The sequence below is a fragment of the Dermacentor albipictus genome, unplaced genomic scaffold (assembly GCF_038994185.2).
Source record: "Dermacentor albipictus isolate Rhodes 1998 colony unplaced genomic scaffold, USDA_Dalb.pri_finalv2 scaffold_22, whole genome shotgun sequence".
NCBI classification, from domain to species: Eukaryota; Metazoa; Arthropoda; class Arachnida; order Ixodida; family Ixodidae; genus Dermacentor; species Dermacentor albipictus.
Genome location: NW_027225576.1, coordinates 2,793,794 through 2,808,667, shown reverse-complemented (window position 1 = coordinate 2,808,667; position 14,874 = coordinate 2,793,794).

Genomic DNA, 14,874 nt, shown 5'->3' with positions numbered 1-14,874 from the left:
ACTTCTCTCGTTCCGAAGAAAATAGCCCTCCTATATTTCACTGATTGCAATTTATTGCTCCTGCGCATGATGAATTTGTTGCTCTTGTGCTTTGAGGTATCGGTAGAGTATATATATATATATATATAATGCTGACTGAAAGAATAAAGACACTTGGTTGTGAGTCAGCGCTGTTGTCTGTTAGTCCCGTTTTCTTCTCGTAATCCTGTCATGTATACACACGCTCTGAAGCCCCTCCGCCCCCGACACGGTGTTCCGGACAACAGCAGTCCCAATGGGAAAGTTGAAGGAAGCAGCAAAGAAAGCTTCGGTTTAAAAATGAAAGAAAAGGCTAGTGAACATAGTGATGAATTCACCAAAGCACAACAGGCAAAGAACGCTTTTTAGACTAAGCCGCCAATTTGCTGCAAACTAAAGGAGCCGGATCACACAGCAGCAAACTGCATAAAGGAAAGTGTTGCGTTTTCGTATGTCAATTGCTGCGTAGAAAACATCAAGTTGATGGAGTCTTGCATGCATGACCTGGTAATAAACTGTAAACGGTGCGAAGTACTGCGCGACTCGGCAGCAACAATAGGAGTTGTTTATCCATCGTATCTGTCACCATCCGAATACTCAAGGCACTGTGCATTGATCTGCCAGGTTGTGCAAGAACAGAGCGTGCGCTTGCCAGTCGTGACAGTGGTCATCGAGGGTGCTTTCGGTAAGTTAACCGAAGCTGCCGTTTCAGACACGCTCTCTAAATGCTATCTGTACTTGTTTTCAAACGTATCAGACATGTTATTGCGAGGGAGGGCATTTTTCAGTGACCGGGTTCTGCAAGCATTAATCTGTCCAAAGGCACGAGAACTGGCAACTCGACTGACTTCCGAGAATTTCACTATGAATTAAGCACCCGATAAGATTGTGCTGGAAATGGATGAACGCAGTGCAGACCACCGCGGTAGCGAAACGCCCGAGACCAGTCGGCCGGAGGATGTCTCACGAACCACACAACGAGGATGTCCTTGAGAGTGAGTTATTGCCGCCAGTGTCAAATAGTTTAATTACATTCTAAGTGGCAATAGGGAAGAGTTGGCTACTGAACGTGTGAAGGAACTCACCATTCAGGAGATCAGAGAGCGCCAGAGAACAATTACTCCAGTAAAGAAAAATGCTTGTTTCCAGCTGAGAAGCAGTGTGTTAAAAAGCGCGTAGTGGCGTACGATCGATTAGTCGTTCCTTACCCCCGTATGCAGAAATGCAACTTAAGTCGAAGCACATGCTTGACTTGATTTAGATGACGCCTGGCGTTAACGTGCCCAAAGACGCTCACTGCGTTTCCTTCGGAGCGTTCCCGATAGGCGTCACTCGGATCAAGTCAAGCATGGGCTTCAACTTAAGTTGCATTTCTGCATACGGGGGTTAGAAGCATCGCGCAGACTTGTTGCGGCTTTCCCATGGCAGTTCGTGGTCTTGTCACCATGGAACCAGGAAAATGAAGCAGAGGCTGTTACAAGAGTTTTGTTTGCCGGGGTGTTTTAAGGACATGGAGAAATTTGTTCCGTCATGCGACACATGGCAGTGTGTCGGAAAGGCGCTGTATAAGTGGACAGCACCCATAGTGTTAGTACCGATTATTACCGGGTCATTTCAGCGATTAGTGAATGATTTGGTTGGGTCCCTTCCTGGGACAGGGACAGGGTACCGGTACATTCTAACTATACTATGGTACGCCACGAAGTTTCTAGAGGCGCTTGTGCTGCGTGAGGTGACGTCTGAGAGCGTTGTGGATTCGCTGTTGATCTTTTCCTAAGTTGGCCTCCCTTCCGAGATCCAAAGTCAAGGCAGCGTGCTCACAAGTGCCCTCGCCATGTAATTTCTTGAGTGATGCGGCATAAATATAGTCCACAACTAAATTCATCATTCACAGAGTAACAGCGTAGAAAGGTGGCATTGCGTTCTCAAGCATGACCTTAGAGAACTGTGTTAGGAAAATAAGCGCGACTGGGACACATGCCTATCGGCAGTATTCTTCGCTTGGGAGTCGGTACCCCATGAATCGTCTGGTTTCCGTCTCGCCGAGTTGGTTTACATAAGGTCACTGCGCTCACCTTTGCGAATGGTGCGGGAAACGAGGTAAGGACGCGGAGAAGACCCTATTGTGGTGGAGTTTGTTTTAAATCTGCTGGAACGTCTGCATAACGCTAAAGAAATTGTAGAGACCATCATAAAGTCAGCTAAAGCTTGACCCAATGTCTACTATGATAGGACTGCCCGTCAGAGGGCGTTCCGTACCGGTGACAAGGTAATGTTACTAAGAGCCTCAAGGCAAAACAGGCTCGAAGTACCGTGGGAAAAGAGCACTTAAGTCGTTTCAAAGCTTACTGACACCAACTACGTTGTGAAAACCCCAGGGAAACGTAAAGAGGTGCGAGGGAGAAGAAGTGTATCTGTTCGGTCGCTGTTTTTGTGCGGTGCTCCGAGTTTTCTGGTTTTTGGACATTTACGGCTACCATTGACGACGATTGATTAACAAGACGTCGGGCGAAGGTTCAACAAGGCAGGCGCCTTACAGGTACGACATTTCTTTTTTAAGGATCTGGCCATTACCCTGGTCGGAAGCCAAGAACACCGTCACGAGCCTTATGCTCGTCCAAACGTGACAAGCCATATGAATGATGCTACGGGCCGTAATGAAAAGCCTGGGGCCTTGCAAGCGTCACAAAGCTTCATAAAGCCGGCACGTTTGGTTCTCCACAACTCGGAATCAACTTAAGCGAATTCAGGAATAATGGCTGACGGTGAAGCCGAGAGCAAGAAGCCTCGCCTAGAAGACAGCAAGTACGATGACACAACATCGAATTATGAGCTAAGCGATGAAGAAGAGATGGGTGAAGATGCACCATTTACTTTGGTCACGTACAAGAAAAAGCGAGCCGAAGGCATTCCGGTTGTCTTTCGTCCAAGTGAAAGTACTACTTTTTGGCAAATAAATCCAAACCGAGTGTCTGCCGAAATAGTTTCCGCTGCCAAAGAAAAAGTAGTCTTTCAGGACGAACAGAGATGGAAGTTTCAGTGTCAGCGTTGCTTCCTTAGCGTCGGCGAAACGCCTTTTGATGCTCTCAAGTGTAGGCGGCCTGGAAGTCAAGCCCTTCATCCCCGAGTCATACACGCGAAACGTTGTGAAAGTAAAACATGTGCCTCTGCAGTATACGGACGAACAACTCCTAGACTTCTTGAAAGATGCAGGAGTTATATCGGCACGCAGACAGATAAGGCATTCCCGCCAAGAAGATGGAGCAGTACAGTCTCATACGCTTCACACGGTAATTCTGACTTTCAGAGACGATCGCCCTATTCCAGGAAGAATCTACTTGGGTTTCACCAGTCACCCTGTCGAGGAATACCTAGGACCAGCACTTCGCTGCTATAATTGCCAGAGATTTGGGCACATGGCGAAAACCTGCCGCAGCACACGTCGATGCAAAATCTGCTCAGAAGATCATGACCACAAGGAGTGCAAGTCAGTTCTTCAACCTAAATGTGCAAACTGTGCGGGGAACCATGCCGCCTCCTTCTCAGGCTGCCCTCAGAAAAAAGCAGCTGCACAAATGCGTCGACATGAACTAATCCATGGAAGACAACCGCGACGCAATGAACCCGCCCCAAACCTTGAGATTGTCCATCCAGTGCCAGATCACCCACCTCAGCGGGCACCGGAACCACCACAGCCAAGAGCACCAACAAGCTATTCCTCCTCTAGAGAACAACCAACAGTGCAATCAAGAGACCAATCAAGAGGATCACAGTCAAGTGCGCAGTCTTATGCATCAGTGCTACGGAAACCCAGACGACAACAGGCAGAAAGTAATACACAAGAAAGCTCCAGTACTCGCACACATTTCTCTCAGCGACCTTACTCATCTACTGCAGAAGTAACACCAGCTAATAGCGAGCATACCACAGCATAGGTGACACAACTGATTTTGCCAATGCTTTTCGCAGCTCTTAAGGCAATCCTATCTGCTCTGCCTGAAGCAAACAACCTACCAGAAGTGAAAGCCTTGTTGCCTCTAGAAGCCCTATTGTGTCAACAATCCGGGTCGAATCTGCGGCAGGCAGTATATGAATAACCACTACAAAAATGTATCCATATTTCAGTGAAATGCCAACAGTCTTCGAAGGAAGTGTGCTGACTTTCGTAAACTACTTGCGCAATACAACTTCCCAATACTTTGCATTCAAGAGGCGGGAATCAATGACGACTTTCGCCTCTCAAATTATGTGATATACAAGACTTCTCGTCAAGGTGCTGTTAGCAGAGTGCTCCTGTGCGTCAGAAAGGACCTACAATCTTACCAAATTCAGTCGAGTGATTCAGACTTCCCGGAATTCATTGCATGTAAAGTATCCTTTGGCAAGCTCTGTATAACAGTGATTAATTTATACCTACAACCTTCAAACCGGATTTCAGTAGAAGCGCTAGTGGATATCTTCAAAATAGCTCAATCTAATGTATTTATATGCGGCGACTTCAATGCACACAACATCATCTGGGGCAGTGATCATTGTGATGCACGGGGTAACGTTGAGTGCGCCATAGATAAATGCAACTTGACTGTTTTAAACGATGGGTCGCCAACATTCCTTCGTGGATATAATTATTCAAGCTGCATAGATGTTACCCTGTGTTCACATGATCTAGTAAATGGTGTGGGATGGACAACAGACATGGAAACGCGCGGAAGTGATCATTTTCCCATCATTGTTAACCACCCTAGCATGCACTGTGATATCAGGCGTTACAGCAGACTAACCAACTGGCAAGCTTTTCGGTACCGCCTAACGGATCAAATTAATCAACATGCAACAGTGGAAAAATTTACAGCACTCTTGCAGGACGATATGAACATATGTACAAAGAAGGTCCCAATTTCAAAAGATTATGCTGCAGTTGACGGAGAATATGAACACCTAAGAGCCATCCGACGCCGATCCGAAAGAGCTTACCGACGGAGCGGAAGTTTAGACGCATACAGAAACGCTCAGAAAATACACAATGTAATGCGCAGACGAATGGAAAATTTAGGCAAACGGCGCTGGCGCGATTTCTGCGGCACGCTGTCTCCTCACACGGCTGTCCCACGAATTTTTCTAGTAATTCGTTCTTTAAGCGGACCTGTAACACAGAGCTTCCCATTTCGTGCTCTCGCTGTAGCACGGGACACGTGTGAAATAATAGTTGCAGATGAATTTTGTGAGCTTATTTCCAGACCTGCTTTCTCATCGCAATGTGCAGAGTTTGATATTTCAGTAGTGTTGGCTAAGCGAAAAATTACTGCTTGTTACTGGGCCCAACATCCTCAATTAGATCTTACTTTCACATTAAGCGAGCTTCAATGTGCAATTGCATCATGTCGCCAAAAGTCTGCTGCTGGGCCGGACGGCATTACGTACAATATGCTAAGAAACCTCGGACCGACAGGTACAAATGCTCTCTTAGACATCCATAATAACTTTTGGATAGAGGAAACTGTACCTGACTCTTGGAAAGTCGCTCGAATCATACCAATTTTAAAACCTGGTAAGACGCCCTTGTGCCTTGAATCCTTCCGCCCTGTTAGTTTGACAAGTTGTTTATGCAAAGTAATGGAGAAAATGATTGACGCGCGACTTCAATGGTGGTGTAATGAAACGAATGTGCTGTCCAACTACTTAGTAGGTTTTAGAAAACATAGATGCACAATGGATGCAATATTAGATATAGTAACCTGTGTGGAGCACGAGCGTGCACGTGGGAACATGACTATAGCAGTATTCCTAGACATCAAGAGGGCATTTGACACTGTTAGTCACGTTCATGTTTTGTTAAGCATGTTGGAACTTGGTCTGTCTGGCAGGTCCTTGCGATGGATTTCTAAATTTCTATCAAGTCGCAAAATATTTGTTCAGACGGGTGAAGGAAAGAGTGCTGAACATGTTGTCAAACAGGGAGTACCACAGGGAAGCGTACTCAGCCCCTTCCTTTTTAACTGCGTCATGGCTGATTTAACAAGAAGGCTGCCATCACAGTGAAAATTTTCACTGTATGCAGATGATGTGTGTATTTGGACATCTGGGTCTTACACTCAACTACTTCAAATGGCATTGCAAGACGGCATAAATATAATCAACAAATTTTTGAGATGGTACTATCACACGCAAAGATAGCCGTATTACTCTTCACTCGAAGGCAGTTAAAAAATTTCACTCTTAATCTGGAAGGACACCCTCTAATGATAGTCACACAGCATCGATTTCTAGGCATCATACTTGATAGGCAGCTATCCTGGGCACCCCACATAAAGAAACTCGAAAACGAGGTCAATGCCGTAGTGACTGTACTTCGCAGACTTGCAGGCACATCATGGGGCGGATCAGTATCGTCCATGCTAACTGTATACAATGCATTAATACGACAAAAAGTTGCGTATTCCGCGCCCATCTTACACGGATTTTCCCACACGTCAGAAGAGCGACTTCAAAGACTTTTAGCTAGAGGACTACGCCTATGTCTAGGAGTTCCACGAGCGACTTCTAGTTCTCTTGTAATAGCTGAGGCTCGCCAATCACCATTTCCAGTTATGCGAACAACAGAAACATGCCGGCATTATTTCCGTCTTCAAACCCAGCATAAAAACCACCCATTGGCTCTAGACATAATGAAACGAGATAGAAGTTATGTTCATATAGAAATTCAAAAAAATCTTCACATATTGCCAAGAAATGAATTTTGGAACTCAGACATCGAATATCCTCCTTGGCTGCTTACAGCTCCTAAAATCGAATTGTCAGTAGATCGGATATTCAGCAAAAGAGAAATGTTTATTCGAGCTGCTCAACAACTCGCGCTGTACCAGATATATATGCGGTATTCAGGATACACACACGTCTATACAGATGGCTCCAGTACAGCAACCTCTTCAACTTCATCATTCATTATACCGCACCTCAACAAACAAGAATCATTTCAGTTATCTCGTGCGACTTCGTCTACAACGGCTGAACTGTTCGCAATCCTATGTGCGATAAAATTTATATTGTCAGTAAGAGATGCGCAAAAATGGGTAATTTTCAGCGATTCACAGGCGGCTCTAACATCACTCTGCAACACAAAGGGGAAAACATTCAGTGACAGTATAATATATGAAACACTTAAAAACCTCACAAAGGCAAGCGAAGCGAAACATGCAATATCATTCCAGTGGATACCAGGGCATTGCGACATTCCTGGAAACACAGCAGCCGATGCAGCAGCACGACAAGCGCACCTAAAAGATGATACGGTTCCGCTCCCAATATCAAAGGATGAATTACGCTGCATTATAACGACAATGTCTGTCAAATTGTCTAGAAACACTTGGTTTGACCAGAATTCTAAGAGCTCGGACTTATACCATATTGATCCATTTATTGATTTCAAATTTTCATTGTCATCCGATAACGTTATTGTCATCAGGAAACCCTTATTCATCGATTAAGGCTAGGCACTGCTTACACAAAGCATTTCTTACACAGAATTGGCCGTGCGGAAACCCCCGAATGTGATTGTGGATTTATAGACGAAGATATATATCACCTCCTCCTAGATTGCCCACATCACGACACACCAAGAAGCCGACTTAAATCAGCGCTAATTAAATTAGACCGCAGACCTTTCAGTTTAAGGAAACTTTTGGGCCCTTGGCGAACAACGGCCTTGCAGAAGAGTGCTTTAAAAGCACTAAAGACTTTTCTTGAAGAGAGCGGCATTGCTGGACGTTATAAGCGCTTTCATTGTTCCCTTCATTTCATTGTCACTGTATACATACATCTGTTTGTGAATTATGTTATGTTGACTGTTCTGTTGAGACTGTATGTGATAATGCATTTACACGATGTATGTACCACCCGCTGACTAGACAATGTGTTATTAGGCGACAATATCTTTTGTACTTTTGAGACTTTCATCTAAATAAGTGTGGAGACATTTACATTGTATATTGCATGTACCATGTATTCCTTACGTCATAGTCTTCCCGTGGAAACGTTGCGTGATAAGTCCTGGTGCTTGTGTGAAAAGACTATTTGATATGTAACCTTGAACCCTGTACGATGTATGATGAAACCACTCAAGAGATGAGGAGTAGCCGGCGCCTTAAATTGCGCGCCAACATCTCCTTATATCATATCAATAAAAAAAAAAGAGGTGCGAATTTATCATTCCATACTAATGAAACCTTACGTGCAAAGAGCAGTGGTGACTATGACCCCAAAACTTCCTAAGGAGATGGAGGACAACCTGGTTTGTCTAAGTGGAGGGGGAAATAGCACTCAAAAAAGGGGGCACGCCACGGCACCGAGCGTGGTCATGACGCCGACTTCGTATGCGCAGGCGCTGCTGCTATCGTCAATCACCTCAGCTGCCTTTGTCGGTGGAACCTTCCCTTCCCCACCTTTTGCTCGCAACTGGAATGTCATCGCCTGCTAACTTCCCCTGCCTTCGGACGAAGAAGCCAATTGCCTGACGCCCGCCACTTCTAGCCCCAACCGCGCTTTCCACCTGGCTACAGCGAGCAACTTCCTGCGCGGAAGACTCGCTAGTTCTACTTAAGCGGCCTCCGTCTTGGAACCACTTGGGGCACGCCACCGCCCCACGCGTGCTGATGACGCCGACTTGGTATGCGCAGGTTAGTTACCTACCTTGTGCAAGATGTGGACGTTCTAGTGACCGAATGTTTATCGCGGTGTCGTGCCCCTTTGTCACATTTGATGCCACTCGGAAAATATTGTGCCACTGGCTATTTTCCTTATGTGTGAATGCTCACCTCACTTTTTTTACTAGCCCTTTCTGGGGACATTGAACTTAACCCCGGTCCTTTTAATGACATTCCCACTTCGGTATCCCTTGAATCCATCGCTAATGCCCTATCCCGTTTAGGATAGGATAGGAATAAACTTTATTTATCCAGCAGTTGATGATGTTGGTGCCCGGGGCTAGGCTGCCAGTGGACCATCGCCCGAGGAAGATCTTTCGAGATCCTCGGCAACGGCCCTGGCCCGCTGGACGGCCCACTCCTGGTCTTCGGGTGCCTCGCTGAGGAGGGCGGCTTGCCATCTCTCAGCGAGGCGCCCCGCTTCAGAGGGTTCCGCTGTTGTATTCCCCCGGCCTCTTTGTCCTTGTTCCACGTGGCGTTGGCATTCCCAAAGCACATGGGCCATATCAGCCCGTTCGTGCTCGCACCACGGGCAGCCGGGCGACGGGTGCAGCGCGGGCCACAGGCGGTGCAGGTGGTAGGGGTTGGTGAAAGTGCCCGTCTGCAACCGTCTCAGGTCGACCGTCTGGGACCTGTCTAGACGCCCGTGGGGTTGTGGATATTTTCTTCTTTCTTTCCGATAGTGACCAATCACCTCTCTGTACGTTGCCGGAAACTCCCTGACATCGCAGTCGGCGTCCGCGTGATCCCCAGCTCCGTCCGCCGCGATTTGTGTTGTATTGGTAACGACAGCGGCCGCGCCAGACGGGGTGGCAGCCGCCGTCGCCGCCACTCCTCCGCTGGGGTCCCGCGCAACAACGGCAGCGGCTGCCCTCTGGGTGACCACGTCGCGGCGGGTAAGCTGCCTCGCGACGAGGTGGGCGCGCTCGTTGTGGTTGGGTGGAGTGTCGTTGCGTCTTCGGCCGTTAGCAATGTTGGTGTCATAGTTGCGGTTACTGCCAAGCTCCCCGATGTGCGCGGGGAACCACTTGAGGCACTTGTTTGTAATGGTGCCGGATGCGAAGTCCCCGGCCCGGGCGTTGAGCATACGCGCCACATCCGCGGACACCCAACCTTTGATGTAATTCCGAATCGCTGATTTGGAGTCGCTGATAATCAGGCTATCCTCCGCACCTCCGTGGAGTACCGCGAGGGCTATGGCCATCTCTTCCGCTGCTTCGGCCGACGGCAGCCTCGCTGATGCCGTGACTCGGATCGTTCCCTTTGTATCTATGACGGCCATGGAAAAGGCGGGCGCCGCCGCCGTCGGTCGGCCGTGTTGACGTTGCCGTTGTTGCTGCTGCCGTTGTTGTCGTAGTAAGAGTAGGGGTGGTGGTGCTGGTAACTGAGGCTCGCCTCGCACATTCCCTTGTATCGGCGGTGGTGGTCGACGTTCCTCGTCGCCATCAGAGTCATCGACTGGCCGGGGGTACCTCGCTGCATCGACGAAGAGGACGCCTTCTTGTCTTCCATGCTTCTCGAGGATTGCTACCGCCCTGCGTATACGTCTTTGCACGTCATGCACCGGGTGCATATTCTTCGGCATGTTTTCCGTCTGTATGGCGTCCCTGACTTCCGGTAGCAGTGGTTCTTTCAGTCCACGCGCCTCGTGATATCGAATCCCGAGCAAGTCCAGGATTCGTCTTCCCGTTACGGTGCCCGACAGCCTCTCCAGCTGCGCGATTCTCTGCGCCTCGGCGATCTCCTCGAGCGTGTTGTGTACACCCAACTCGAGGAGCCTGTGGGTTGGCGTGTACTGGGGTACTCCCAGGGCGGTCTTGAAGGCCCTGCGGATCGCCACGTTCAGCTTGTCGGTTTCGCTCCTGCTCCAGTCGGCGTATGCGGCGACGTACGCTATGTGGCTCAGCGCGTACGCCTGTATCAGCCTCGTAACGTTGTGTTCCTTCATTCCTTTTTTCTTGTTCGCAACCCGCCGCACGAGGTGTGTGGCGGCGGCCATTTTCTTCTGCAGTCGGGCAACCAGCTCGCGGTTGGCACCGTTTTCTTCCAGCCACAGGCCGAGCACTCGCAACTTGGACACCGTCGGTATTCGGGTCCCCTCCCTCGTCGTGACGCGGACGCCCAAACGACGAGCGTCTAGCACGGCCTGTGGAAGGGGTCCTTTCTTGCGCGGCCTGTGGAGCAGGATCTCCGACTTGTCGGGTGAGCAGACGAGTCCCGTGTTTTCGAGGTGCCGCTCCACCTCCCGGACGGCCCGCTGCAGTCGGTCTTGCATTTCGCCGACGCTCGTGTTCTCCGTGGTCCACACCGTCACGTCATCTGCGTATATGGTATGATTGATGCCCTCTATCGCCTCAAGACGCTCCGGCAGGCCGATCATGACGAGGTTGAAAAGCATGGGGGAGAGTACGGAGCCCTGCGGCGTTCCCGCACCACCCATTCGGACCGTTCGTGGTGGGGCCCCGTCGATCTTGACTGTCGCCTCGCGCCCATTCAGGAAGCTGCTGACATATCGGTGGAACCTCGCCCCGAGATTGAGTCGGCTGATCTTGTCCAGTATGGCCATGTGATTCACAGTGTCGAAGGCGCTCTTGAGGTCTAGCCCGAGTAGGGCGCGCACGTGCGTGCTCGGAGCGTTCACGACCTGTTCCTTGATCTGCAGCATGGCGTCCTGCGTTGAAAGGCCCTTCCGGAAACCGATGATGTGGGTGCCGAAGGCGTCCTGTTTCTCGAGCAGCGTCGTCACCCTGTTAAGGCAGGCATGCTCCATCACTTTCCCGACGCAGGACGTGAGGGAGATCGGCCTCATGTTTCGGACCTCCAGCGGTTTTCCCGGCTTTGGTATCAGTATAACGTCCGCGGTCTTCCACTCTTGCGGAATTCGGCCCTCCGTCCAGCACGCGTTGATGTACTCGCAGAGCTTCTCGATGGCGTCGTCATTCAGGTTCCTCAGGATCTTGTTGGTGATCCTGTCAGGACCGGGCGCCGAGTTGGTCTTCAGAAGCTGGAGGACCGTTCTAATTTCCTGCACGGAAAAGTCCGCGTCCAGCTCTTCGTTGGGAGCCCCGCAGTACTCTGGGTGACTTTGCCCTTTAGGGCGTGCGAGGTGCGTCTTCACGATCTCTTCCGCGAAGGCCTCTGGGTCGTCCTTGTACTTGTGTCGCAGCTTGGCCATCTCTGTACGGGTCGCCGTTCTGGTGCTTGCCGGGTCGAGCAGGTGCCTGAGAATCTTCCAGGTGCGTCCAACGCTCATGTTCCCGTTCATCGTGTCGCACAGTTCTTGCCATTCTTGCTCGCACAGGCGGGTGCAATGCGTCTCGATCTCCCGGTTTATTTCGGCGATCTTCTTGCGTATCTTCCTGTTGAGTTTTTGCCTACTCGCTCTCCGTTGCATGGATTTCTTGGCCGCAACAAGATGTGCCAGCCGGCTGTCCACTCTGGACGGTTGGGGAGCGCCGTCGCTTACTGCTCCGCGGGATCTGTCTGCCTCTTCTTTGGGTGGTTCTTGTCGCCAGTCCGTCCATTCGATCTCATCGGTGGCTTTCTCTATGTCCGCGAGTAGCACTCTGCACCATTCGCTGATGTCTTCGATCGGGCCCTCCTTCTTGTCTTGCTCTCTATTTTTCCGGAATCTGTCCCAGTCTACGATTCTGGCCTTTCGGCAGACGACCTCTGAAACCTCTCTGAACTCCGTTCTGTCTGAGCTCGCTCTAATTCCTGCTATACAGGCCACCATTGAAAACCAGGTCGTTCGTCTATCCACCCGCGTCGACGCCCTCGAGAAAATTGTAGATGCTCATAAATCGTCACTCGATACCTGTATCTAATGACAACCCTGAAATAATTAAACTCACTTCCCAAATAAACAACCTCGTACAGAAATGCGATGACTCCGAAAAGCGCCTTCGCCGGGACGACCTACTTTTTTTTCAGGGTTGAGGATGCGCGTGATGAAACTTTGGAGCAATCGGAGTGTCGTGTAATTTCACTCTGTGCAGATAAACTTCAAATTTCCATCACCAAAAATGACATAGAACGCGCACACAGGCTTGGCCGTTTTCAGGCCGGTAAACATCGACCAATTATAGTGAAACTTGCCCGGTTCAAAGAAAGGTGTAGCATTGTGACCTGAAAGCTTAAACGTTCACCAATTTCTATCCGGGAAGATTTTTCATCGCGCATCCGGCTTGCAAGGAAAAAGTTTTACGCCTATGCGAAAAAAAACAACGCCTCCACTTTCAAGATACGCTTCGATGAGCTTAGATGGATGAAAGGCACTTTTTTTTTATGACTTGCTATCCGACTCAGTTTTAGAAGTTCAATCCCTGCCATCACTGCAGGCTTGCCCAGCACTCTCCTTTCCTTCCCAGCCGCTACGAAACCCCGTTGACGCATCACGCAGTCCCATACTATCTGTTGTACTGGCTAATGTTCGCAGTTACATGTCAAACAAAGATACCGTTGAAGCCCTTCTCGACGACAATACTACAGACGCAGTCATTTTCCCTCCGTTAAGTTGGTTAACCCCTTGGCCTTAATTAACCCCTGACATAGATAGCACTGAGCTACTGCATGAAAATTCCCCCTACACTGTTTTCAGACGCGATAGCAAGGAACGAAGGGGTGGTGGCGTTCTTGTCTTCACGAAAAACAGCATTCCTTGTCACCAGCTCCCGAAAATTTGTACTCACGAAATTCTTTGTGGGCACATATCCATGCGACATGCACATGCATAGTCATATCTTGTGATCACCCACCCGATTGCGACCGTTCCTTTATCGACGAACTTTACACTGTCATTTTAGATGCAACCTCTCGATTCCCACGTGCTAACTACATTATTTGTGGTGATTATAACTTTCCGAATATCAACTGCGACAATCTAACAGCATCATCCCGCCAGTCAAAAGTTTTCCTTGATTTAGCCTTAAACTTTAACCTTACACAAACAGTAAACTTTCCTACACGTAGCTCAAACACCCTTGACCTGGTCCTGACTTCTCAACCCGATACATTCAGTCGTTAGCATGTGTCAATGGGCTGAGTGGTCACAGTAATGTGCTTTTCAATTTGAATATACCTGTTCCGATCAAACAGCGTTCAATAAAATTAATACGGGACTACAATAAAGTTGACTTTTCCAAAATTAACAGTGAACTAAATATTTTTTTGAATACCTAAAAGAAACTGCTTTCAGAAGGTCTGTTGACGGAAACTGGCTGTTGTATAAGCAAAAGCTACTCAGCTTAATCAGTAATTACGCACCCCTTGTTTGCATTCATGGTGTCATGGGAAAGCCTTGGTACACAAACCAACTAAAAAACTAGCACAAAAAAGAAGCGCCTTTTCAGAGTGGCAAAAAATGTGGTTCTGCCCCGAAATGGAAGAAATATTTGCCCTGCCTGCGCGAGTACAACAGCCTTCTAAAGCTTTCTAAGAAAAACTTTTATGAAAGTGAAAGTGAAAGTTTATTTTCTTTTCAACGAAAAGAGGGCGCCAAGACAAAAGGCAAGAGCCTGACAAGGTTCCGGTTACCCGTAAGACAGCTGGCATTGTGCATAAGCACTTCACAACAAAATACACAATGAATTTCTCAAGCATTGTAAAAGCATCAAGCAGTAAGTTAACATGAACAAAATTTCTACAAGAAAAGAATAAATTGAATACACAACTTATCGTATTAGTGGTGTAAAGACACAATATCTTTTTTATACAAACATAAAAATATCAGTCCTAAAACACGGAAACAATATCACAGCTTACATGTGCGTTATAGAAAAAAACATTTGAAAGGTAGTAAAATAAATACAAATAAATCCAAAGTATGGCGACTAAATAAATGTATCATTCCGTTTGTTCCAATCGGTAATTTTTAATTGTACATTTAAAGCGTTTTTGTGGAAGGTAATACTCAGTTTCAAAGGGAAAGTTATTTATTACCGTGGGAATCTGGTAGCTTAGTGTTTGCTTGCCATAATTGGTGCGTGTGATAGGAAAAAGCTTACGTTTCGTCCGAAATGCATAACGGCTGCTGGAATTATCTGGGCAAGAAAAGAACAATCTATGGTGATGGATGTACTTAAGTAGACAGAAGTTGTATACTTCTTTTACTTTAAGGATGCCATATTTCTGAAATAGCGATAACGTAGGTAAATCT